The following is a 25,069-nucleotide window of genomic DNA, read 5'->3' on the forward strand; positions in this document are numbered from 1 at the left end:
ATCATTTAGCCTGTTAGCTGTTTCTTCTGTATCTCCTTGCATCCTTGGGAAAAAACATGGCATCGAATCCTAGGATCAAAATTATTTTTTGGTATATTCTTTTCTGCCTTTCACACTTTAAAACATTCTTTGTTATTCTTGCAGAGTTTTTCTTTCTTTATTCATCTGTTCTTTTTTTAGAAATGTAAATAGTCATATAAATCCTGGTTCATCTTCCCTGGGAATGGAAATCTAGCTAGATTTAACACTCATTCTGCGAGAAAGATACTGTTATCCCAATTCCTTGTGAGGAAACTAATGCCTAGAAGGTTAATGGAACTGCCCAAAGGTTACAAGAAAATCTGTTTTCTTAGGCACAAAGTGACTCTGTTCCAGGTCTTCTCTCTCAGAGTTTGGGCTTTGAGATAACAAGTATCTTTTCATTATATGGCAAATACACAGTGAATATAAACCTGATAGAGGCCAAAGAGGGCATCATGTGGGCGTATCTGTGTAATATAGACTTTTGAAAACCTATGGTTTATATTTATGAGTAATTGTGTGTGAATTTTCTTATAATAATTTGCTGAGTCATGTTGAGCTATTTTTTTAATTGAAATATTTCTCTTTCTCTCCAACTTTTTGTTTTGAGATAGTGTCTTATTTTGTATAGCTACCTGTGTTGGTATAACCCATATGGCTTTGAAGTCAAGCCAATTCTCCTGCCTTAGTCTCCTGTGTGCTATGCCCAAGTATTTTTTCTAGTATTTGCCATTCATTATAAGACTTTGAGTGCTCGCTTCGGCAGCACATATACTAAAATTGGAACGATACAGAGAAGATTAGCATGGCCCCTGCGCAAGGATGACACGCAAATTCGTGAAGCGTTCCATATTTTTAAAAAGAAGACATCAGACTCCAGGGCCCAGAAACTATTCTCAACAAAATCATAGAAGAAAATTTCCCCAATCTAAAGAAAGAGATGCCTATAAACATACAAGAGGCCTACAGAACACCAAATAGAATTGACCAGAAAAGAAAAACTGCCCGCCACATAATAATCAAAACACAAAACATGCAGAACAAAAAAAAAATATTAAAAGCTGCAAGGGAAAAGGGCCAAATAACATTTAATGGTAAACCTATCAGAATTACACCTGACTTCTCAGCAGAGACCATAAAAGCCAGAAGGGCCTGGACAGAGATCCTGCAAACCCTAAGAGAACACAGATGCCAGGCCAGACTATTTTACCCAGCAAAATTATCAATAACCATTGATGGAGAAAACAAAATATTCCATGACAAAAACAAATTCAAACAGTACCTATCCACAAACCCAGCTTTACAGAAGATACTAGAAGGAAAACTCCATCCCAAAGGGTCAAGCTACAACCAAAACTACCCAGGAAATAGATAACTATCCCATGGCAAAAACACAACTACACAAACGCTCGACTGGAAACAACATCAAAATTAAGACTCTTAACAGTCACTGGTCATTAATATCTCTCAACATCAATGGTCTCAATTCTCCAATAAAAAGGCACAGACTAACTGAATGGGTACATAAACAAGATCCAACATTCTTCTGCATCCAAGAAACACATCTCACCCATAATGAAAGGCATTACCTCAGGGTAAAAGGTTGGAAAAAAATATTCCAAATGGTCACAAGAAGCAAGCAGGTGTAGCCATTTTAGTATCGAACAAAATAGACTTTCAACCAAAATTAATCAAAAGGGATGAGGAAGGACACTTCATACTCATCAAAGGTAAAGTCAACCAAGATGACATCACAATTCTGAACATCTATGCTCCCAATACAAGGGCACCCACATATGTAAAAGATCTCCTAAAAAAGCTTAAACCACACATCGATCCCCACACAATAATAGTGGGAGACTTCAACACCCCACTCTCACTGAAGGATAAGTCATTGAAACAGAAACTAAGCCGAGAAATAACATCATTAACCAATGCCATGGGTCAATGGATCTAACAGATATCTATAGAACCTTTCACCCAAACAAGAAAGAATACACCTTCTTCTCTGCACCCCATGGAACCTTCTCCAAAATTGATCACATCGTAGGTCACAAAGCAAGCCTCAACAGATACAAGAGGATTGAAATAATACCTTGTATCCTATCAGATCACCATGCTCTTAGGCTGCAATTCAACAACAACAGAAATAACAAAAAGCCTACACGTTTGTGGAAACTAAACAACTCTCTGCTAAATGACACCTGGGTCAGGGAAGAAATAAAGAAAGAAATCAAGGAGTTTCTGAAATTCAATGAAAATGAAGAAAGAACATACCCAAATTTGTGGGATACATTGAAAGCAGTGCTAAGAGGAAAATTCATAGCACTAAGTGCCTTTAAAAAGAAATTGGAAACATCGCACATAAGCATCTTAACAACACAACTGGAAGCCCTAGAAAAAAAAGAAGCAGAAACACCCAAGAGGAGTAGACGTCTGGAAATAATCAAACTCAGGGCTGAAATTAACAAATTAGAAACTAAGAAAACAGTCCAAAGAATCAACAAAACCAAAAGCTGGTTCTTTGAGAAAATCAACAAGATAGACAGACCATTAGCCAAACTAACTAAAAGGCAGAGAGACAGTATTGAAATCAACAAAATCAGAAATGAAAAGGGAGACATAACAACAGACACTGAAGAAATTCAAAGAATCATAAGATCCTACTTTGAAGGCATATACGCCACAAAATTTGAAAATCTAAGGGAAATGGACGATTTTCTTGATCAAGTTCACTTGCCAAAGTTGAATGAAGAACAGATAAACAAGTTAAATAGTCCCATTTCCCCTACAGAAATAGAAGCAATCATCGATGGTCTCCCAACCAAAAAAAGCCCAGGGCCAGATGGTTTCAGTGCAGAATTCTACCAGACCTTTAAGGGCGAGCTAATACCGATACTCTTCAAGCTACTCCAAAAGATAGAAATGGATGGAAAATTACCAAATTCATTCTATGAGGCCATAGTCTCATTGATACCTAAACCTCACAAAGACTCAACAAAGAAAGAGAATTTCAGACCAATTTCTCTTATGAACATAGATGCAAAAATACTAAATAAAATACTTGCAAAACGAATACAGGAGCACATCAAAGATATCATTCATCATGACCAAGTAGGCTTCATTCCAGGCATGCAGGGATGGTTTAATATACGGAAATCCATCAATGTAATCCACCATATAAACAAACTAAAAATAAAAAACCACATGATCATCTCCTTGGATGCAGTGAAAGCATTTGATAAAATTCAACACCCATTCATGTTTAAAGTTTTAGAGAGATCGGGGATACAAGGCACTTTCCTCAACATAATAAAGGCTATATACAGCAAGCCAATAGCCAAAATCAAAGTAAATGGTGAGATACTCAAGGAAATTCCTCTAAAATCGGGAACAAGGCAAGGCTGCCCACTCTCTCCATATCTCTTCAATATAGTACTCGAAGTTCTAGCCAGAGCAATAAGACAACAAAAGGAGATCAAGGGTATCCAAATGGGAAAGGAGGAAGTCAAATTATCCCTCTTTGCAGATGATATGATAGTGTACATAAGTGACCCTCAAAACTCCACCAGAGAACTCCTAAAGCTGATAAACACCTTCAGCAAATTGGCTGGATACAAAATTAACTCAAAAAAGTCTGTAGCCTTCCTATATACAAATGACAAGCTTGCAGAGGAAGAAATTAGGAAAACCACACCCTTCACATTAGCCGCAAGCAATATAAAATATCTAGGAGTTAACCTAACTAAGCAAGTGAAGGACTTGTATGAAAAAAATTTCAAAACTCTGAAGAAAGAGATTGAAGATGACCTGAGAAGATGGCGTGATCTTCCTTGCTCATGGATCGGGAGAATTAACATAGTAAAAATGGCCATCCTACCAAAAGCAATCTACAGATTCAATGCAATCCCTATCAAAAAAACTACACAATTTTTTAAAGACATTGAAAGTTCAATTCTGAACTTCATATGGAAAAACAAAAAACCCAGAATAGCTAAAACAATCTTGTACAATAAAAGGTGCTCCGGAGGAATCTCCATACCTGATCTCAAACTGTACTATAAAGCAATAGTACTTAAAACGGCATGGTACTGGCACAGCAACAGGCTGGTTGATCAGTGGAATCGAATCGAAGACCCAGATATGAATCCACACACATATGGTCACTTGATTTTTGACAAAGAAGCCAAATCCATTCAATGGAAAAAGGATAGCATCTTCAACAAATGGTGCTGGTCTAACTGGAGGTCTATGTGTAAAAAAATAAAACTGGACCCATATTTGTCACCTTGCACAAAACTCAAATCCAAGTGGATTAAAGACCTCAACATAAAACCAGAGACACTAAGCCACTTAGAAGAAAAAGTGGGAAAGAGCCTGGAACATATTGGCACAGGAGACAACTTCCTGAACAGAACACCAACGGCCCAGGCCTTAATGTCAACCATTAATAAATGGGACCTCATGAGGCTGAGAAGCTTCTGTAAGGCAGGAGACACTGTCAAGAGAACAAAGCGACAGCCTACAGACTGGGAAAAAATCTTCACCAACCCTACATCTGACAAAGGTCTAATATCCAAAATATATAAAGAACTCAAGAAATTAAACACCACCAAACCGAATAACCCAATTGAGAAATGGGGCTTGGAACTAAACAGAGAATTCTCAACAGAGGAGTATCAAATGGCTGAGAAACACTTAAAGAAATGCTCAACCTCCTTAGTCATCAGGGAAATGCAAATCAAAACAACTCTGAGATTCCATCTTACACCCATCAGAATGGCTAAGATCAAAAATTCAAGCGACACCACATGCTGGCGAGGATGTGGGGAGAGAGGAACACTCCTTCATTGCTGGTGGGAATGCAAACTAGTACAGCCACTTTGGAAATCTATCTGGTGGTATCTCAGAAAAATGGGAATAGGGCTTCCTCAAGACCCAGCTATTCCACTCCTTGGAATATACCCAGAAGATGCTCCAGCACACAACAAGAAAATTTGCTCAACCATGTTCATAGCAGCCTTATTCATAATAGCCAGAACATGGAAACAGCCTAAGTGTCCCTCAGTAGAAGAGTGGATAAAGAAACTGTGGTACATATACACTATGGAATACTACTCAGCTATTAAAAACAAGGAATTCCCGAAATTTGTGGATAAATGGATTGAGCTAGAAATGATCATAATGAGTGAGTTAACCCAGAAGCAGAAAGAATCAAATGGTATATACTCACTTATACCTGCATACTAGCCCAAGGGGCATGTCCCACAAAAGCCTTCACTTACCAGGAAACTGGGACAGAGGGGAAGGCATCCTATTGGGACTCTAAATGAGAGACGCATGGGAGAACAGCAAAATAAAAGGATCCAGAGGGTCCTAGAAATCTACAAGTAGAACAATATGATAGGCAGATTTGGGCCCAGGGGTCCCGCTCAAACTAAGGCACCAGCCAAGGACAATACAGGAGGTAAACTTTAAACCCCTTCCCAGATCTAGCCAATGGTCAGAATATTCTCCACAGTTGAGTGGAGAGTGTGATACGACTGTCTCACGTACTCTGGTGCCTCACATTTGACCATGTCCCCTGGAGGGGGAGACCTGGTGGCACTCAGAGGAAGGGCAGCAAGTAGCCAAGAAGAGACTTGATACCCTATGAGAATATATAGGGGGACGTAATCCCCCTCAGGAACAGTCATGGGGAGGGGAATAATGGGAAAATGGGGGGGGGGAGGAATGGGAGGATACAAGGGATGGGATAAACATTGAGATGTAACAAGAATAAATTAATAAAAAAAAATATCAGCAAAAAAAAAAAAAAAAAAGACTTTGAATTTCCTTTTCCAATGTCCAATTAAAAATGTAATTGTGTGTTTGTGTATGTGTGGGAATGGGCATGTATGTAGAGATTAAAAGGTTTCTTCACTTCTGCAATGTTGATATGTGGATCCTGGAGATTCAGGTTTCCAGCTTGGTAGCAAGCACCTTTATTGCTGAGCCATCTTCCTCGACCAAGAATTTAGAGATCTATCTATCTATCTATCTATCTATCTATCTATCTATCTATCTATCTATCTATCCATCTATATTTTTTTAATCCATGCTGTGTAATTGGTCATGTTGGTAGAATTATGAAGTTGCCCTCCAGCTTTTAGTCATGCAATCATTTCTGTAGTTACTCTTTCTATAGTTACTCTTGCAGACTGTTTTTGCACTGCTTTGGAGTATCAACAGTTTGAGAGAGGAGTTTTTAAATTTGCATGATGCTAAGGATCAAGCCCAAGGCCTGTACATGTAAGCTTGTACAAGGCAAGCTGCTTGCTACTACTAAGCTATAGCCCCAGCCTTTGAACTCAATCAATCAATCAATCAATCAGATCAAATTCCTTCCTTTGCTCTTTCCTACCTCCCTCCCTCCCCCTTTATTAGTAATGGTGCTGGGGTTTGACCCCAGGAGCTCCTGGGTGGTTAAGCAAGTACTCTGTCTTTATACTGCCTCCTAGCCAGAGCAAAGGCAGTATAGTTGGTGTTTGAGCCTCATAGCCGATGCTTGTGTTAAAATTGCAGTATTCTGGGGATGTGACAGATGGGATGGAGTGGAGAAGAGGAATAACCTGATGGGAGTCCAGGGGACATGGTACTTTGAACCATATATATGGGACAAAAGGTAAAAAGTGTAAATGCACAGGAGAGCATTGAGAAGCTTCAGGTAGCATGGGACTATGGGGGTGAAGAATGGTTTGAAAGTAGGGGGAAGGTAGGGTAGAGGAAGGGACTAAGGGAAAAGAGGGAGCACCACACAGTAGCCAAGAGGCAGGGGGGAAGAACATGTAGAGAGGTTTAGGAAAAAAACCTTTCTGAGCCAGACATGTGAAAATATGATTTTAGAATCTATAGATTATCCTTGAGTCTTCAGTGTTAGGTAACTTTCTCTATATTATGCTGCCTTAAAAACTAAACAAAAGGGGAAAAAGCTAGCCTGAGTGTCTACTGTAGAAATCTCAGTAGTCAAGAAAAACAAGTTTGTTCCTTCCTCCTAGTATATTTTGGTTTTTCTGTGTTCAGGGTCAGCCTCAGCCCTCATTCAAGGACCTGTGCTCAAGCAGTCCTTATTTGGGAGTTGCCTTTCTCATTGTAGGAGAAAGAGAGATCTTGTAGACTTATGTTTGGTTTGTAAAGCTTTGCATGAGAGTTGGTGTGGACCGTTTGCATTCATGTTTCTTTAGCCACTGTCCTAGAGGACACTGATATTAATTTACTCCAGAAAGGACAGAAAAGTTCAGGAAGGCAGAAAATTTCAATCACTCACATTTTTTCTTTTTAATCAAGACATTACATGTAGTAAATATACAGTGATTGAGAATTAGATAATATTTATCATGTTTCTCCTACAGTTAGTTGGAAATTGGGATGCATCTTACAGTAGATAAGTCTTAAGATTGTTGTGAGCCAGGCAGTTCAATGTTGTGAGATCATTGCCTCAGCGTGGGCTAACTTGGCTATCTGTTCTGGGTATGATTGGACAGCTGCGGCCACTGACATTTTAGGGTCATTGATAAGTGAATGTGAGTCTGGGACATCAACTGAAGACTTCTGTTGGTACTCTCTAGCAGACTTAGCCATTGTTGCAAAAGGGCACCTGCAGCTTGGAACAAAGTCTTGGAGGCAATAGTGGAGTTTGTTTGTTTGTTTGTTTGTTTTTAAATCCTTTCTGTTGTTGCTTTTAAAAAAGGAAAAAAAAAAAAAGCATCACTAGTGCTGTCAGTGGCAGAGAGTGGAACTGTGTGGAAAGCCTGGAGATCTGAAATGTGAAGAAATTTTAGGAATGCTCTTATTTTTATGTTTATATTAGAGTGTATATAAAACCTTTTCTAAATTTTATCAGTAAGTATTAGTTAATTTTACTCAGTAAGAAATCACTGTGCCTAAATTTAACTGCTCCCCTTGTCTGGGGTACAGTATAGACTAACTAAACATTTTATTCTCTCTCTCTCCCCCTCCTCTTTCTGTCTCTCTGTCTGTCTGTCTCTTTGTCTCTCTTTCGGTGTGTGTGTGGCGCATCCACCTGCCTCTTGCTCCTCCTCAGTGTTGGGATTATAAGCACATGCAGGTTCTGCTTTGCTCTTGGGTTCTTGGGTCTAACTCAGGTCCTCATATGTGTGCCACAAATACTTTACCACTGAGCCACCCTCAGCCTGAAACATTTTTCTGTTACTGGTATTTTACAGTCTATAAAATATGGCTTCTTGTACATTTAAAAATGATGAGGCAGAGTGTGATTGTATAAACCTATTTTTGTTGTTTTGTTTTGTTTTGTTTTGTTTTTCAAGACAAGGTTTCTCTGTGTAGCCTTGGCTGACCTGGACTAACTTTGTAGACCAGGCTGGCCTTGAACTCACGGTGATCCGCCTGCCTCTGCCTCCCGAGTGCTGGGATTAAAGGTGTGCGCCATCATGCCAGGCTTGTATGAACCTTTAAGCATTCAAGAGGCAGAGGTAGGCAGATCTCTTGAGTTTGAGACCAGCCTGGTCTATTTAAAGGTACACAATGAGATCCTGTCTCAAAACAAATAAGTGCAAATTAAAAATTAAAGTATTTATTTGGCAAGTAGAACTCAGATTTCCTTGTTATGCTTTCTTATCATACATACCTGGGGTTGCCTTCCTACTGCCTTTATTCTTTCTGGCTTTAGGAAAAATTTATAAAAGATAAGCTAGTAATACTTTTGCTCTTGACTGAAATTTCTTTCCAAAGGGTAAGCTTTTGGATCTTTGTGTGCTGATATCTGTTTTTACTTATTTATTTGGTGTGTGTTTGTACCTGTCTCATGATGTACATGGAGACAACTAGTGGACAACTCTCACTAGTTGGGGCTCTTCTGCCACCTGGTGGGATCTGGGGATTGAGCTCAGCTAGTCAGGCCTATGGGCAAGCTCCTCTGTCTGCTTAGCTGTCTTGCCTGCCCTTTGTGTTCTTTCTAATCAGTTAACCACATGGAGAAACCCCTTCTTGAGAGGTACTCATGCCTGAAAATATCAACTGGGACCGAAACTCATGGAAGAACATTTTGACATTTGCCTTCACTTTCGATCTTGTCAACTCTGAAACCACTAATGTTTTGAGGGTTTTGTTTTTGTTTTTGTTTCTGTTTGTTTTTTTGTTTTTAACTTTACAGACACTGTAAAAGAAATACATATTTCATCGGTGATTTTCAAATGTGAAGACTGACTTGAGAGTTATGAAATACATGATTTCTTCACAATGTGTTCATTGAACAACTCCTGAGGCTTTGTGCTAGAGCCTTTTTCAAAGATTTATGGAGCACCACTCTGCCTTCAGAAGCACTTCTGTTTGCTGGTTGCCAGCATCTGAGAGTTCTGTTACGATGCTTTCAAAGTTGAGGGCATAAGTTCTGAACATGAGAAGAATTCTGGTACTTCTTCTAGAATTTAATATCTTTCTTCTGTGGACTCTATTTTTTACTGCTGAGTTAGTTGTTCTGAGTGCTTAGCACAGTACTTGATATGTAGTAAAGCTCTTTGTCAACCTCTGTAATTCATCTCACCCTTCCAGGCCTCAGTCTCTTTAGTAGAATTATTGTATGTGTGTGTTAGTAAATGTGACCCTTTGCTGTATGGGATTCCCCTTTACCACCATGGCAATCCCTGTGCTGACCTGGGTGTGGTGAAGGGATTTTGATTTTGGTGTCACATAGCCATGGTAGAGTTGCAGTTCAGTCTTTGCCATTTATTAGATGTATGGCACCAGTGACTTCTTGATATCCTTGCTGTATCTCCTCATAAACACCTCAAACTCAACTAAATTTCACTCTTTCCATAGTCTGTTTGTGTTAGTTAGCATAACCAGATATCTGACCTTTTTCTCACAATATTGGAGATTGCAATCTGTAATTGGGTAGCCTGTGGCAAGGTGGCATATGATGGGAGTGCATGGTGGAACAATCTGCAGAAGAGAAAAAGAAGAAGGATTCAGGCCCCAATGAAGAATGCCCTCTATGTCCTGAGTACTCCACCAAGCTCCACATCTTAAAAGTTTTATCACCTGATAGTACTGCCATCCTGGGGACCAAGACTTATACCATGGGCCTTTGGGAGATGTTTAAGATCCCAGCTATAGCCCAAACTTAAGTTTCTGTACAAAACTGGGAGATATACATTACCATCATCTCTCTCCACTACTCCTGGTAATACATCCTCATCTCCACATCTGACTCAGGTTTGGACTTTCCAGGTCCATTGCCATTAGTTGTGCTGTTTCTCACTCACACTGCTTGAGGGGTCTTACTAACTATGTTCCTGCTTGCTCAGTTTGAGTTCGTTTTCTACAGATCCTCTACAGTGCCTTCCACTCCTGTGTAAAACATCTCAGCGGCTCCCATTTACAACTGAATGAAGGCCAGAGTTTTTATTTAGCCCATGAAGAAAATGGGTTGGCACCAGCAGCCTTCTTCAGCCTTATTTCCTACTACTAGCTTTCCTGTGTGTAGTGGGAGGCATATTGATCTCTAAAAAAAAATTTCATCTGACAAAAGTTTCCTGCTACAAGGCTGGCACTTTCTTAGTCGTTGCTGTTCCCTCTGCATAGATCACTTTTCGTCTGCTTTTGCTTATTTCATTTCTTTGTATCCTTGAGGTCTGTGAACATGTGAGAACCCCTTCAGAAAGATTTCTGCCTTCAGAGAGACCACAACCTTTCTGAAGGCATGCCTTGCCATGCCATGCCTTTCCTTTCCTTTAAAAAAAAACTTTTTTTAAAAAAAATTTACTTCCCAGTTAATGTCTTCATTTTGTGGACTCTGTTTATAGCTGAGGTTTTCTGACCTTAACACAGAACTTGGTACTCAGTAAGTACTTAGTAAATATTTACTGAAAGGATGAACAGGTGGATGAATATTACTTGCTGTGTGAGAATGAAGTTGGAGCATAGGTGGCAGGAGTTTACTGATTTCTTGGTTTTTGTCCCCTGTTCACCCTGTACATATGAAACGTGATTGTGGCCTACTAGTTGGCAATTTACTATGTCTGACTAAATTTTAACGTACTTCTTAATGTGGGTAATGGCATAAAAATCAACTTGAAAGCCACTCTCATGGCTTACATATAGCATGGGATAGTGCAACCTTTGGGCAACACTGTTTATGTTAGGGCAGTGAACTGAGCTAGAGATTGCTTCTAAAGAAATGTAATTTTGCTCTTGCTCTAGTATACTCCTTAGTCATAAATGCCACATAAAAATCTTTTGCGATAACTGCTTCACCCTCTTTTACAGAAACAGTCTGTTTGTAACTCAAAGTAATTTTTCCTTTTGTGTAATGTGTGCCATAGTGCTTTCCTTTCTATCACCTTGAAAACATATCTGCATTATTGTTGAATTTAGTGTGGGGAATCTGTCTTATATAAACTATATGATGATGTTTAACATTATATTGTGTCTATCATAATAAAACTCTCTAATAGTTTAAATTACTGCTCATAATAAATTTTATCACTTTTCATAAGTTTCTATGGCTTTTAGTATTACTAGTTTGATACAATCAAATGCTATACAGATACACAAATACTCAGATTATACATAAGATTCTCAAAGGCTAGACCCAGACACAAGGGAACCAAAGGATAAAGACAATAATATTTACCCTTGTGTTAGCTCTATTAACTAACACTATTTTTTGCGAATGGTTCATATCAGTTTGATAAACATTTATGTGACTGAGTAAGATTTTCTTCTTTAAAGCCAGTGGTCAGCTCAAAACCTTTGATGCTGTTGACTTTCTCAGTATTAATCATTGTTTTATAAGACAGTCTCTAAGGATGCATAAATTATGATAATGGAAGCCAGGAAAGGGCTAGAGCTGGTGGTGGTTGCTGCTGCGTTATTGTGTCCACTGGGATGACACTTTGTGTGCTTGCCCTCTGTGTATTGTTGGGTGAGGAGCTGAGTTCTGTCCCTCACAGAGCTGGAGACAACAGTGAATTATAAAAGGCACCAGAGAGCAGTCCTGCTAAGTAGTTTGTCTGGCACTCTTAGACTTGATAGGGGAATCTCATGAAAGCTTAAGTAGTCCTTTCCTTATAGCTATTCTGTTCTTAGGCATTAATGGCAAATGCTCAAATAATAAGATTCTTCTCTGTAATCTACCATAAAGAAAGGGATGGCCAAGTAACAGAGTCTAGTTTTCATGTCTTATTGAGCTATATCAGACACTGCAGAATGATCAGTAATAGATGCTAGATTCTTAGAATAAGAACAAATTGATGCTTTTTTCTTATCTATTACATATTTTTATAAGTATGGTATTTGTATTAGAAAATTTAGAGTGAAATTTAATTTGCAAAAAAGGAATATGATAGAATAATTTCTCAACACTGCGATACTTCCAGTAGTCTCACTTTATCTATATTTTAGTCTGTTTATATGTAAGGAAATACTTTTCCTGAAGAATTTTAAACGAAGCATATTTTTAGGTAAGCTATATATTACCAGGTTAATTGAAAAAGAAGTATAGAAAATTGCCTAGAATAATATTCATAGAAGAATTTGATAAGTTGTTGAAATACTATTCCTGAAGAGTTGGCTGCTCTGATGGCTTTGTTTGTCACTATGCACATCTTTGAAGACAGTGCCTGTGCTATCCTCAGTCATTGCTGTCCTCATCATTGTCATCTTCTATTTCTTCTTACTCCTTCGCTTCCTCTTCCTCCTCTTCTTTTTTTTGGTTTTTCAAGAAAGGGTTTCTTTATGTTGCTCTGGGTGTCCTGGAACTCATTCTATAGACCAGGGTGGTCTTGAATGCAAAGATCTGCCTGCCTCTGCCTCCCCCAAGTGCTAGGATCACAGGCATACTCCATCATACCTGGCTATCTTGAGTATTCTGAAATGCCCTTTCTTGTGTTTCTTCATTTTACTAGGCTGTTGTAACCCAATATGAAAATGGTGGGACAAAATATAAGACAAAAGACTAATTTTTTGTATTACCATGGACATGACATAAACTATGAAAACACGATTGTTGCCCCAACTATTTTAATTTCACAAGAGAAGGTGTGTGTGTGTGTGTGTGTGTGTTTTTAAGACAGAGTTTCTCAGGTCACCAAGAAGAGACTCGATACCCTATGAGCATATACAGGGGGAGGAGGTCCCCCTCAGTCATAGACAGAGGGGAGGGGAGTAGGGGGGAAAGCGGGAGGGAGAGAGGAATGGGAGGATACAAGGGATGGGCTAACAATTGAGATGTAATATGAATAAATTAATAAAAAAAAGAGAGATAAAAAAAAAAGACAGGGTTTCTCTGTGTAGCTTCAGCTGTCCTGGAACTCACTATGTAGACCAGACTGACCTTGAACTCTTAGAGATCCACCTGCCTCTTCCTCCTGAGTGCTGGCATTAAAAGTGTGCACCACCACTGCACTGCAATGTATATGCTTTGAGTATAAAATACCATTGCATTACTCAATTGATTTATAAATTAAAAACTTTAGTTCCTACAAAAGATTATCACTGTAAAGTATGGAAAACAACAACAACAACAACAAAATCTTCACATAATTGTTTACTATTTTTCCTGTTTGTGGGTTTTTTTTTTTTTTTTCTTCTTCTTCTTCCCTAGATAGTTCTGTTTCATGCAGTGTTGGATAGGGTCATTTATTCATCAAAAGCTGGTGTGTTCAATATGGTTTCACTTGGGTGTCTCTTAACTTCACCTAGGTAGCATCTTGTTGGGTCTTTAATGGACTATATGCTCTTTCTTCATTTAGAAGTCTGTGGCAGCAAGAGTAAAGGACAGAAGCAGAAACTGTCAGTTGCTAATGGCTTAGGACCTGAAGGGACCCAGTATGATGTCTTCTGCATCCTAATGTTCAAAGTCAGTCAGGAGGTCAGTCTGATGGGAGAAGGGGCATGTGATAAGACTAGCTGGTGACATCTTTGAAGATTCTCCACTGGGGTAGTATCTGATACCCTGGAGCCCCTGTGTGCCTCGGTTCTTCTTGTTTCTCACTTTTATACTCAACTGTTAAATGTGTTATTTTATTATTGGGGAGAAGGGGTGTATGGCCCAGTGCATATGTAGCGAACAGAGGACAACTTCCATACTTTCCCTAAGGTAAGTTCTGGAAGTCAAACTCGCGCTGTCAGATTTGCACTGAGAGTAAGGCAAATACTTTCACCCAATGAGTCATCTTGCTGGTTCACCGACCCAATTAGAAAAATCACTTTTTTGCTTTTCATGATCAATTTCATTCCATGTGCTTGACAGGAATTTTTTGTTTAAAATCTTTTAAATTTCAATTTAAAGTAAGTGTGTGTTACTTGTTAAACTTACACACACACAAAAAAATGAAAATAGTTTCTAATGCTAGCCCTAGCTTTTGATGATAATGACTATGTAATCACAAGTGTACTTAGCCTGATTGCATATCAAGCACTTCTTGTTGTCTGAATCACGTTGTCTTTTGAGGTTAAGTAGCCAGGCCACTGTGTCACTGAATCCATAGTATTCATTTCCTGAATTTTGGATTACAACTAGCAAGAAGTTGAATTTGTGAAAGACTCACCCAAACATTTGTTTTATTTTCTGTTCTGATGGTCAGAGTTAAGATAGTGAAGGTTCTGTGTGTGTTAGTGTAAATGCATGTGTGGATGTGTTCATATAGTGAGTAATTTTTTTAAAAAGAGGTGGAGGATTATATACTAGTAGTTTTAATAATTTTTGGAATGAAAAAGTAGTTTCATAGATGACTGTTAAATATCATTTTGTAATGTTCTAAAACTTTAATGTGCATGACAAATGGTGAATGTGTTAACGTATACCTTGTTAGACCCTAGAACCAGAGTTTAAGTAGCTCTGCTGTGAGCTTAATTATTTACATTTTTTATAGGCATTTTTGGGCAATGCCAAATCTACTGGCTTAGGGACCACAGTTTGGGGACATCTGTTCTGTGATATGATTTTTAATGGCTATACTATAGTTTCTTATGTAGATGCAGCATTATTTTGTCAATTTATTCTAAGACAGTTAGGTTGTGCAAATATTGGTAAACAGTATTATAATGGCCATTATTATGCACATTTATTAGCATTTCTTTATAGCATATTTCTAGAAATTGAATTACTTGGTCAAAGGGTCAGCACATTCCTAGGACCTTTAGTGTGTAAGCTGAATTATGTTCTAGAAGGCTGTACTCATTATATTTCTCCTAAAATAAAAGGAGAAACAAATCAACATTCTAAAGTTTTTCAAAAATTTAAAGAGGGGACTTTGAAAATAGTTTAACATTAAAATAAATTCATTGACTTGCTAAAATTATTAGATTGAGAGGAAGTAGTCATTTAGATATAAAATTATAATATATTAAAAATGTGGGGTTGATGAGGTGGTTTAGCTAGTAAAAGGTGCCTAGGGACCTGAGTTTGATTCCCAGGTCCTACATGATGGAAGGAGAGAACCAAGTTGTTTAAGTTGTCCTTTGACCTCTACGCGTAAACTGTAGCATGTTTATGCACGTGCATGTGCATGCATGCACTCACGCACACATGCACATGTACACATGTACACACACACACACACACACACACACACACACTGTAACAACCTGGCTAGTTTGTATTTCAGTTCTGCTGTGGATGTGGATAATTAGCACTAAGTTACAGCTCTTCAGGTAGGAGGATCTTCTTCCTCAAACCTCCCATTATGTGCATGGCCAGGCTAGGCCAGGTTGTTAAGTATTTGTTATCTTGGTGCTGAAATCCCCTTGCAATCTTATATTTCCTGTTGTTTTTGGCATAGAGTTTAATAATCTTTCATAGCAAAGCAATTATAGGGAAGGTGATAGCAATTCCCAATTACAAGGGACAAAGACCAGGGCATAAATTTTGTTTGTGAAACTTGGTTCGTGGTGTTGGAGAACATCTTATATTTAAGGTGTCAATGCTGTTATCCCTAGGAGTATAAAGAGAGGCTGGAGAATCCTGGATACAGCTCTATTCTCTTACTGGAGTCCATGTAGCTAAGAATGGCCATCTCCTTTCAACTTTGAGAGAGGATCCCAGGAGAGATCAGTTAGTTGTCTCTTGGTTGTCTCATGCTAAGGGCCAGGAACAAGGCTTAGCTTAGTGCTAGTGTGCTTGTCTAGCATGAATTAGGTCCTGAGTTTGAGCAACAAAAAGACAAAAAGCTTCAGAGCTATGATTTTGCCCTGAGAAGGTGTATTGGTGGAACTGGTGGTACTTACAATGTGAGTTTAGAGTACTTCTTTTTCTGTGTTGATATAGCCACTCTGTTCCCTTCACCTTTCTGCTGGGTTTTGTGAGGATTTCATGAATTCTAAAGCACACTTTAAAAAATACAAAAGTGCTTTTGCAAACTCAAAATTATGTGATATTTGGCTGCATCCAAGAGTGTTGAAATGAGCCAAGAGTGGTGGTGCACGCCTTTATTCCCTGCACTGGGAGGAAGAAGCAGGCAGATCTCTGTGAGTTCAGGGCCAGCCTGGGCTACATAGTAAGTTCTAGCACTGCCAGGGCTATATATACAGAGAGACCCTAAGGGTAGTGTTGGAGGCCAGATAATTTTTTCTGCTTCAGATTGTTCAAACATTCTTAGTTTTAGAGGGACAGCATACAAATTTGTAAAATATTTCCATGGCATTTAACTTCTTTGGATAGTCCATAAAGTCTATATTGGGTGGGGTGAAGGGAACTTGGTGAAGATGAAGCTTGGACTTCGGAGTCATACAACCTTGGAATCTAGTCTTAGCTGTGTCCCTTAACAGCTGTAACTAAGAAGAAAACAGTGAGCCCCTAAGCCAGATCTCTCCAGCTTGAAGTATATAATGCTGGTTGCCAGTGTAGGGGAGACTATGAAGATGGAAATGGACATTACTATACCCTTTGGGGCCCAGTGCCACAGAGGTCCTGGGCAACTTGCTTTTCTTTTCTCTTTTCTTTGAACAGATGGTCCTAACATTCCTGTTCTTAAGTTATAGCAGCTTTGATTTTAGTATATGTACAGATTGCTATGTTGCCCTGAAAAGCTAAACCTCCAGTTTAAGGGTTTTATATAACAAGGGAGAGTAAGGTCTGTTAGTTAGTGTGACTTAATAAGTTAAAACTGCCCCGTCCCTCTTTTTTTTGGAGGCAGGGGAGAGGGTGATATATCAGAAGTTACTCCTGGTCTGCAGAACAAAACCTGTTTGCCATCGTTGACTTTTTGATAATCTCCTACAGTTATTTGTAGTCATGTGAATTTATCGAGGCAGGTCAGATGTGCTTGAAGGGGTGGTTTTGAACTTTACACATTTGCTGATTATTTAGTTAGGAATTGTGCTCATGCTGGTCAATGGTTCCTGTTGGTTTAAAGACAAAAGGCACATCTGTAGTCAAGGCTTAGATAGTATAAAATCAGTTGTTTTGAAGTTGCAGGAGAGCAATAGTATCTTGAAGGAATAATTTTAAACAATATAGCTGCTTGTTCTTTTGTTATTAAAGTACTGTTTACTTGTACCTTCACTTTGATTATTATTTAATTTCCTGCTTAGCCATAATCTTTTTTTTTTTTTTTTGAGGTTTGAGTTGGCTTTTATAGGTTAAATTGATTTTAGTTTTAATTTTAAGTGAAGGCATTAGAGATTCCTTTAAGGAATTTTAATGTGTTTGCTTTTAGTAAAGCTACATTATTGTTAGATTCACAAAACTATCATTCAGTGAATACTATGTAATTGATCACTTTTTAAAGTGTATTATTGCTATTGATGTTATGCCAGGTATTTGCATCTTTATCTTTCCTTTAATTTTTTTTTTTTTTTTAAAGGTAGCATCACTTGGGCACAGAAAAGTAGTGTGCTTTGTTCTAATAATAAAGACATGATTGTCTGAGAGTTGATTGTTTGAATTGTGTGAATCGGGGAGTGGTGTTTTCTTAGCATGACACTTTGGGAACGCTGCTTGGTTAGGATACTTTTGTTCCAAGATCTCTTTGAGTCAGTTCCTATTAAGAGTGAAATGTGACAAGCAGCATAACAATGAAAATATTTGAACAATACAATACTTGTGTTATTATTGTATGGCTTTGAGGGAAACCTCATACTGTGTCTAATTGAATTTATTATGCTTAATGAAGTTTTGAAACCAAAGAATGCCTTTTTTGTTTATTTGACCATTAAGTTTACATTCTTTAGTGTAGGTAAAATACACTATAAAGTATACAAAATGCTGAAAATTTGCATCCTGGGAGATAATTATACAGTGGTTGCCCTATACCATTTTCAGAGAATACTGTTAAAAATGATACTCTCTATGAGTTAGGTCCAGTAAATAACTGGAGAAGGAAGTGGTAAAAATAGTAAATTAACATTAGCTTTCATTAATAGTTCCTGTGATTTTTTATAATAGAACTGATCGCAGTAAATTTATTTGGTAAATTATCAATGTCCCTGTTATGAACCTCCTTAAGAATGCCTGCTAGGGTTGTGTTCAGAAGCGTGTCATTAATTTAAAATGCTATGCTGTTTCTTTTTTAAGAGAACAAAGAATTGGAATTTAGCTGCTTGATACTACTAGTTATGTAAATTATCATGGTAAATGTAATACTATGTAAAAAGGATCCATAGAGTAGTTACATGGCATTTTTTTTTATCATGAATCGTGAAATAAATTGTGTTGGCTTGTACAGGTATACTTCTCTGATCAGTAAGGACTGCAGTGGCACCTGTGAGACAGCCCTTTCCCTTACCACTGCAGCTATTAGGAGAAGTACACACCAGGTAGTCCTTTCTAACCTAAGCTTTGGAAAGATGTGGGAAGCTGGTGGGTGGGGTGGTGAATTTTGAGGACTAGGTAAAAGTTTTGTCTTCTGTCCTTGTGAAACATGGTATTTGATAGGTACAAAAGAAAGCTGGTGATGCCTAGCTCCCTGGAATTTGTCTAGTTTCTTTTACTTGATAGGTGAACTGGTATCTGGTTGATTTTACTATACTTTTTTGTTCGATAAAGGTGAATCATCTCTTTTCACACTCCCTGGTCCCCACATGTGATAAAAATTACCCCAGTATATTCTTTTCTGTCACTAGCTTTACCTCTCTTATTTAACTGGTATTAAGACATATACCCCCCCTTTTTTCCAACAAGATAAAATTCTTTTTTATCAGTCATTTTAAAGCCTCTACGTGGGAAGTGGTAGAGGAGAATATCTATAGGAGTATAATTTATTGTCTGCTCCTCCACTCAGAAGTAGCCCTATGTCTGTCCAGTCGACACTTAGAACTTTATCTTCATGAGCAGCTAGATCATGCAGAGGAGCCATACAACTTCTTGTATCCCACATCTTGACAATGTTATCTAAGGAACCTGAGATCAGCTGTGAAGTGGATAGAGACCACTTCACTGATGTCATCCAGCCTGTATGTGAGGTGAGGAACAGAGACACCAAAGAGCCATCTTTAGTTTGGGGATCCCACAGTCTAATGTGCCTAACTGTGCTTCCAGATGCCAGATGTTTGTAAAGGGGGGAATAGGAAATGCAATTAAATACTTTATTTCCTGTCAGAGTTGGCTTAAGCCCACCAGACTCAACATCCCACACTCTAAATTGTGTGATCCTAAGATGCACTGCAGATCTCTTCCGCATCTGACCTAAGTATTGAGGAAATTGCTTCTGTATGGCCAGACAGTGTCACCAGAGGTGTTCTTGTTAGTTCCAATTGCTCTGTTTTTTTTCATTCTTTCTTGGTCAATTTGTGGATATTTCCAGTTCATGTTCTTCATCTGTAGGCACTGTAGACCAGATCTTTAGCATCTTATCCCAGGAGCTACTGCAAAATTTAGTTCCTGAGCTATCAACTGCTATAGAATCCACACCCCCCGCCCCCAGCATGCTTTCTGTAGTAGTGTTGGGCTTTTCACTTTGATCCTTTCTGCATTCCATTCCCATAAGAGAATAGTCTGATCCATTAAGGCACTCAGTAATAAACAGGACAAAACGTCTTTTTTCACCCAAGCCACATCTTTCACAACATCTGTATGTCCCACAGTCGTCATTATTGACTTTTCTTCTAATGACCAGATCCGAGAAGTCTTATCATAAGAACCAGACAGGATCCATTTCCTATGCCCCTTTTACTGAGCTGGTGCAGTTATCATGGAGCATGCATTGCTCTGGCTGGGGTGTATTTTTCTATGTATTCTAGTTCCATAACCTCTTTTGATGAAATGTTCTCCAGTTCCATGTGTTTGACCAAGGACATTCGAAGAAACTGGCCCTTGATAAGGAAATCAAACTTGTCATGTTTGTGGAGCTCATTTTTGGTCTTCAGCAATTTATTGATGATGTTACTAAGGTCAGCAACTGCAGAGGTGAGAAAGGAACATCATCTACTGCATATTTCTTGTTCACAGTGTAGAAATGTGCCTGGAGTTGTGCCATGGTGGAAAGTACACATGAGATTTCTCCACAAAAACATATCAAGGAGCCCTAAAGTAGACAAGTATGCCACCTAACCCTCTCCCCTTTGAACTTACATAGTTAACTAAGTTGTAGTGAAATTCACAGTTACTCATACATGTAAAATGAGATTGTCAGTGCAGCTGCGAGTTTGCTCCAGCCACAGTCAGCCACAAAGGTACAGGCGAGAAGCTGCATTTAACAAAGTTTAGGATTTGGCCAAGCCAGGAAAACAAGATGAGAAGCGTAGAGAGTAGAGGATGTATATCAAAGAGATAATTGTAATAAGGGAACGTAAGCTGGCGCAGGGAGATAGTGTGGACCAAAGCAGATGAAAGCAGTGGAAAGAGTGAGAGTGTACACTCGTGTGGGGTTGATGAGGGGCATTGAACCAGAGAGAGAAGATAGTGGGCCATGGCTAGGGACTGGGACATTTGCAACAGGCTGCTTGAGGGGTTTTAACACAGCAGTGCTTAAGCTTAAAGTATGAATGTGGCCGTGTCTGTTAGTTTCCTTCTAGTAGCTGTGAGAAAACAAAAGCACAAAGGTTTTATTTTGACTCATGGGTACAGAAAATTTTATGGAGGTGGGGACATATAGTAGAGGCTGTTCACCTCATGATGGACAAGAGGCCCTGAGAAAAGAGAGGCAGAAACCAGGAACAGTTTAAACTTCAAAGGCACACCTACGTTGACCTGGTTTCTGTAGATAGGCCCACCTTGTGAAGCATCAGTAGCCATGAACCAAATGAAGCATTTGACCCATGAGCCTACGTGGGCACCAGAGTGGTTAGATGAGGTTGGATAGAGAACAGGATTGTTGGGAGAAGAAGCCAAGGAATGAAAAGTCCTGGGATTTGGAAGAACTGTTGTGGATAGTAAACCAATGGCTGTGGTGGGAATGGTGTCAGAGTTAAGTTTCCACAGGTTCTGGGAAGTAAGAGTGAATTAGTATATGACAACAAAATAGCAATGTGGGGTATAGTCTGGTGAGCCTAGGGCAAAGGCTTAAATTTTGGAGATTAAGAAAGAATAGCTGGAAGTGGCAACAAGAGGACATATACTTTACTGCCAGGATAGGAGGGGTAGAGAAGAAAATTCCAAAGAAGTTTCTCCCGAAGTAGCCAGGATTGGACAGCATTGAGAATGGGAAGGGCCTCTCTGAAAAGGAGGCTAGAGAGTTGAGGATGCTGGGCTTTGAAAAGGGTAGAAAAAATGTATGTGAGCATGCTGCATGCTTATATAAACTATGTTCGTGAAATATGCTGCTTGACCACATATTTTTATGCTTGTCCTTTGGCAGCCTTATTTAACATCCAGTGCACTTTTGATTGTGGATACAGTTCTTTGTGTTTAAAAATTTTAAAGGTGTCAGTGTAGCTAAATGATGACTCATATAAGCACACATCTTTACCCTGTCATAGTACATAGTTTCAAAGGCTCTGATTTGGAGGGTAAGGAAGAAAAACATGCCAATGTATTCTAGGAAAGAAAATTGATTTAGCGGTTAGACATGGGGGTTGAGAGATGAGAAACAGAAGCTGGGTCGGTTGCTCATAATGGCTTGGCTTGAAATTCTAGATTATTAGTGATAGTTTTTAAAAGTTTACCTTACTTTATGTGTACCAGTGTTTTGTCTGCATGTATGTGTGTGCATTACATGCATGCTTGATTTACAGAAGCCAGAGGAGAGTGTCAGATCCCCTGGAGTTACAGATGGTTATGGGTTCCCATGTGGGTGCTGGGAATCAAACTCAGGTCCTCTGGAAGACCAGCCAGTGCTTGTAACTGCTTAGCCCATCTCTTAGCTCCTGATAGCAGCAGTTTTATAGTAGCATGGTCTTGAAGCATGTGAAAAGGATATCATAGGTCTTCAAAATTGTATTGTTATTTTGTTTGTTTATTTTGAGACAGGGTCTTACTATGTAGCTCTAGTGGCCTGGAATTTGCTATTATACCAGGCTGATCTACATGCCTCTGTCTACTGAGTGCTGAGATTAAAGGCCTGAGCCACTATGGCTGGTTAAAAATTTTAAGATAGAATTTTATTATTCTATCTTAATAATTCTAGTGGACATATACCCATAGCATTGAAAGTAGGCATTGGACAGATGATTGTGCATCTATATTTATAGCTTTGTTATGTACAATGGGCAAAAGGAAAATAACCCAAGCATCTGTTGATGGGGTAGGAGGCAGACAATGTATGTGCCTATAGATGCAGAGTAATGTTCATTTTGAAAAGGAAAGCAGTCACTAATTATGTTATAAACAGACCTTGAAGTTATTAGATCACATTAAACAAACCAGTTACAGACAGACAAATACTCCATGATTTCTCTTACATGAGTTCCCTAGAGTAGTCTCATTAATTAACAGAGGCACAAAGCTAAATGGGAAGAAGGAATAAAGAAGTAGTGGTGCCACACGCCTTTAATCCCAGCCTTTGGAAGGCAGAGGCAGGAAGATTTCTGTGAGTTCCGGCCAATCTGGTCTACAAATCAAGTTCCAAGACAGCAAGAGCTACATAGAGAAACCTTGTTTTGAAAACAACAGATTTAGGTACCACTTCTCCTGATAGTACATCTAGGGGCAGGCAACAGTTTTCCTGAGGACAGATAATTCTTCCATGAAGAAATTTGTTCCACTTTGGCTTTTTGAGGTGATGTCATTGACAAGCTTTGCTGGCCTGGAGCTCTCAGTCCTCCTTCCCTAGTCTCCTGTGTGCTGGGATTGCAGGTGTGTCACTGTGCCCAAGAAAATCTTGGTGGCAGCTCTGATCTCAGGATAACACCTTTTATTTACCTTGTGTGCATTAGTTTGCTCCAGTTTCTCAGTTTCTTAGTGTTATTTAGAGGGTCCTTGGAAATATTTTCTTGAACAGAAAACCATTTTTTACCTTATGGCCTCATTTTTATTTAAAAAAAATTTAAGCAAAAAGTTTTTTCATTGATGATATAAGAATAACCTCTAACTTTTAAAATTCTTCTCAGTTTTGAAAATAAACTCATTTCTTAAATATTGTATTTGTTAGAACTGGATGCTAATTATTTTGGAATCATTTTCTTTATATTCTGAACTTGGCAAAGGAGTCGAAGTAGAGGAATTGGAAAGCTCTCATTCATAATCTGTTAAGGCCTGTTTCATGACAACATGTTGTAGTTATTTGTCCAGATGTAGTCTTATTGTTGAGTCACAATAATGATGAGAAGACAGATCAACAGGAGGATGTAAATAAATAAAGCCAAAGAAGAAAGCCAGTGTCTGATGGGCCCCAGCCGAATCCTGCCTCTTGTTGCTTAACTGTGGATTTGCTCCCAATGAACTTTTTTTTAAAACCAGGCAGGGTCATTTTGATTAAACAAAGTTAAACTGCCTCCAGCCTAGGCACCCAGTCATTGGTAGCTAGTGGGGTTATAATTGTTCTGCAAATGTTTTGAGTCAGATTCTATTTCTAAAACTGAGTTTAGAAACTCAAAAAGCAAAGAAATGAACAGAAAGAACCTTCAGTTTACAAAGATTCACCTCAGGGTTTCTGAAAATCAGGAGAGTCCCTAGTGCATCATGTTTACAGATCATTAGCAAACAGATGCCTGGAGGCAAATAAATGGTAGCTTGAAGATCTGTAACCACTGAACATAGAGAAACCAGTTTCTAAGAGACTTATAACAGTCTAGGTAAGTAATAGAAAGCAATGGGAACATTTTAATTGGGTTTATAAAAGTTTACTTCAGAAACACCCATATTTCCAATTTGAGGTATGCCTATATGTCCATAGTCATTTAAAATGCTTGCTTATTTCTCCTTTGGGATTAACAATATCCTAGCAATTAATATTTATTCTGTTTTTGTTGTTGTTTTGTTTTGTTTTGTTTTGTTTTTACTACATACCAAAGTTATATTAGGAAGCCCATGGCAGTCAAATGTGTTTCTTCAATTGGATGTTTTGAAATAGGCCTTTTTATCCACTTGAAGAGACAGGGTATTTAATTAGCTTATTCTTTTCTATTCTATTTGTTGGTTATTTGTAACAGGAAAGATTTATGTGGGAAACAAGCTAAGTAAACATGGGACCTGACTCCATGAAATATTCTGGAAATATTCTGGCTCTGTTCTGTGTTCTTTTCAGAATGAGGGTGTGGCATCATGGGCTTGACTGTTGGTCTAGACCTAGACTTTATTACTTCTCTACCTTTCTTCCAGGAAGCCTTTGCTCTTCTCTTTTGGACAAGGCTCTATGCCCCTAGGCTAATCCCTGCTTTAGCCCTTGCTCAGCTCCAAGGTAGCTGCTTGTTAAGTGCTATGTTCTCCAGTTACGCTCTGTTAAATTTTAACTCCTGGGGGCCTTGTTCATCACCTGGCTGGACATGTAGTACTTGTACCACAAATGCATAGTGACTTTTAAATGTTGGAGAAGTTAGTAAAACCCTAGGCAAACCTATTGCTTTCATTATAATAAAACTGACAAGGTAGTCCCCAAGGATAACTTTGTTGAGGGTGAAAAAAAGAGAAAATTTCAATAATATTCCTGTCACAGTGCTGCTGACACATAGCCAGTACTCTATCAGTAGTTTTGAGTAAATAAGTAGGTTGTCT

The 25,069-nt window shown here is 38.6% G+C and overlaps 1 protein-coding gene, 1 non-coding gene and 1 pseudogene across 8 annotated transcripts in view; 2 read left to right on the plus strand and 1 right to left on the minus strand.

Annotated features, from left to right (window-relative positions):
* Dennd1a (DENN domain containing 1A) overlaps positions 1–25,069 on the plus strand; it is a 488,183-nt gene that overhangs the window by 93,649 nt on the left and 369,465 nt on the right. The window lies entirely within an intron of this gene.
* Positions 772–878, plus strand: LOC127207785 (U6 spliceosomal RNA). The gene has a single exon (XR_007832986.1). It is a non-coding gene; the product is annotated as a U6 spliceosomal RNA (small nuclear RNA).
* LOC127207587 (ribosome biogenesis protein WDR12-like) lies at positions 19,183–20,456 on the minus strand (annotated as a pseudogene).

The sequence above is a fragment of the Acomys russatus genome, chromosome 24, assembly GCF_903995435.1.
Source record: "Acomys russatus chromosome 24, mAcoRus1.1, whole genome shotgun sequence".
Classification (NCBI taxonomy): Eukaryota; Metazoa; Chordata; class Mammalia; order Rodentia; family Muridae; genus Acomys; species Acomys russatus.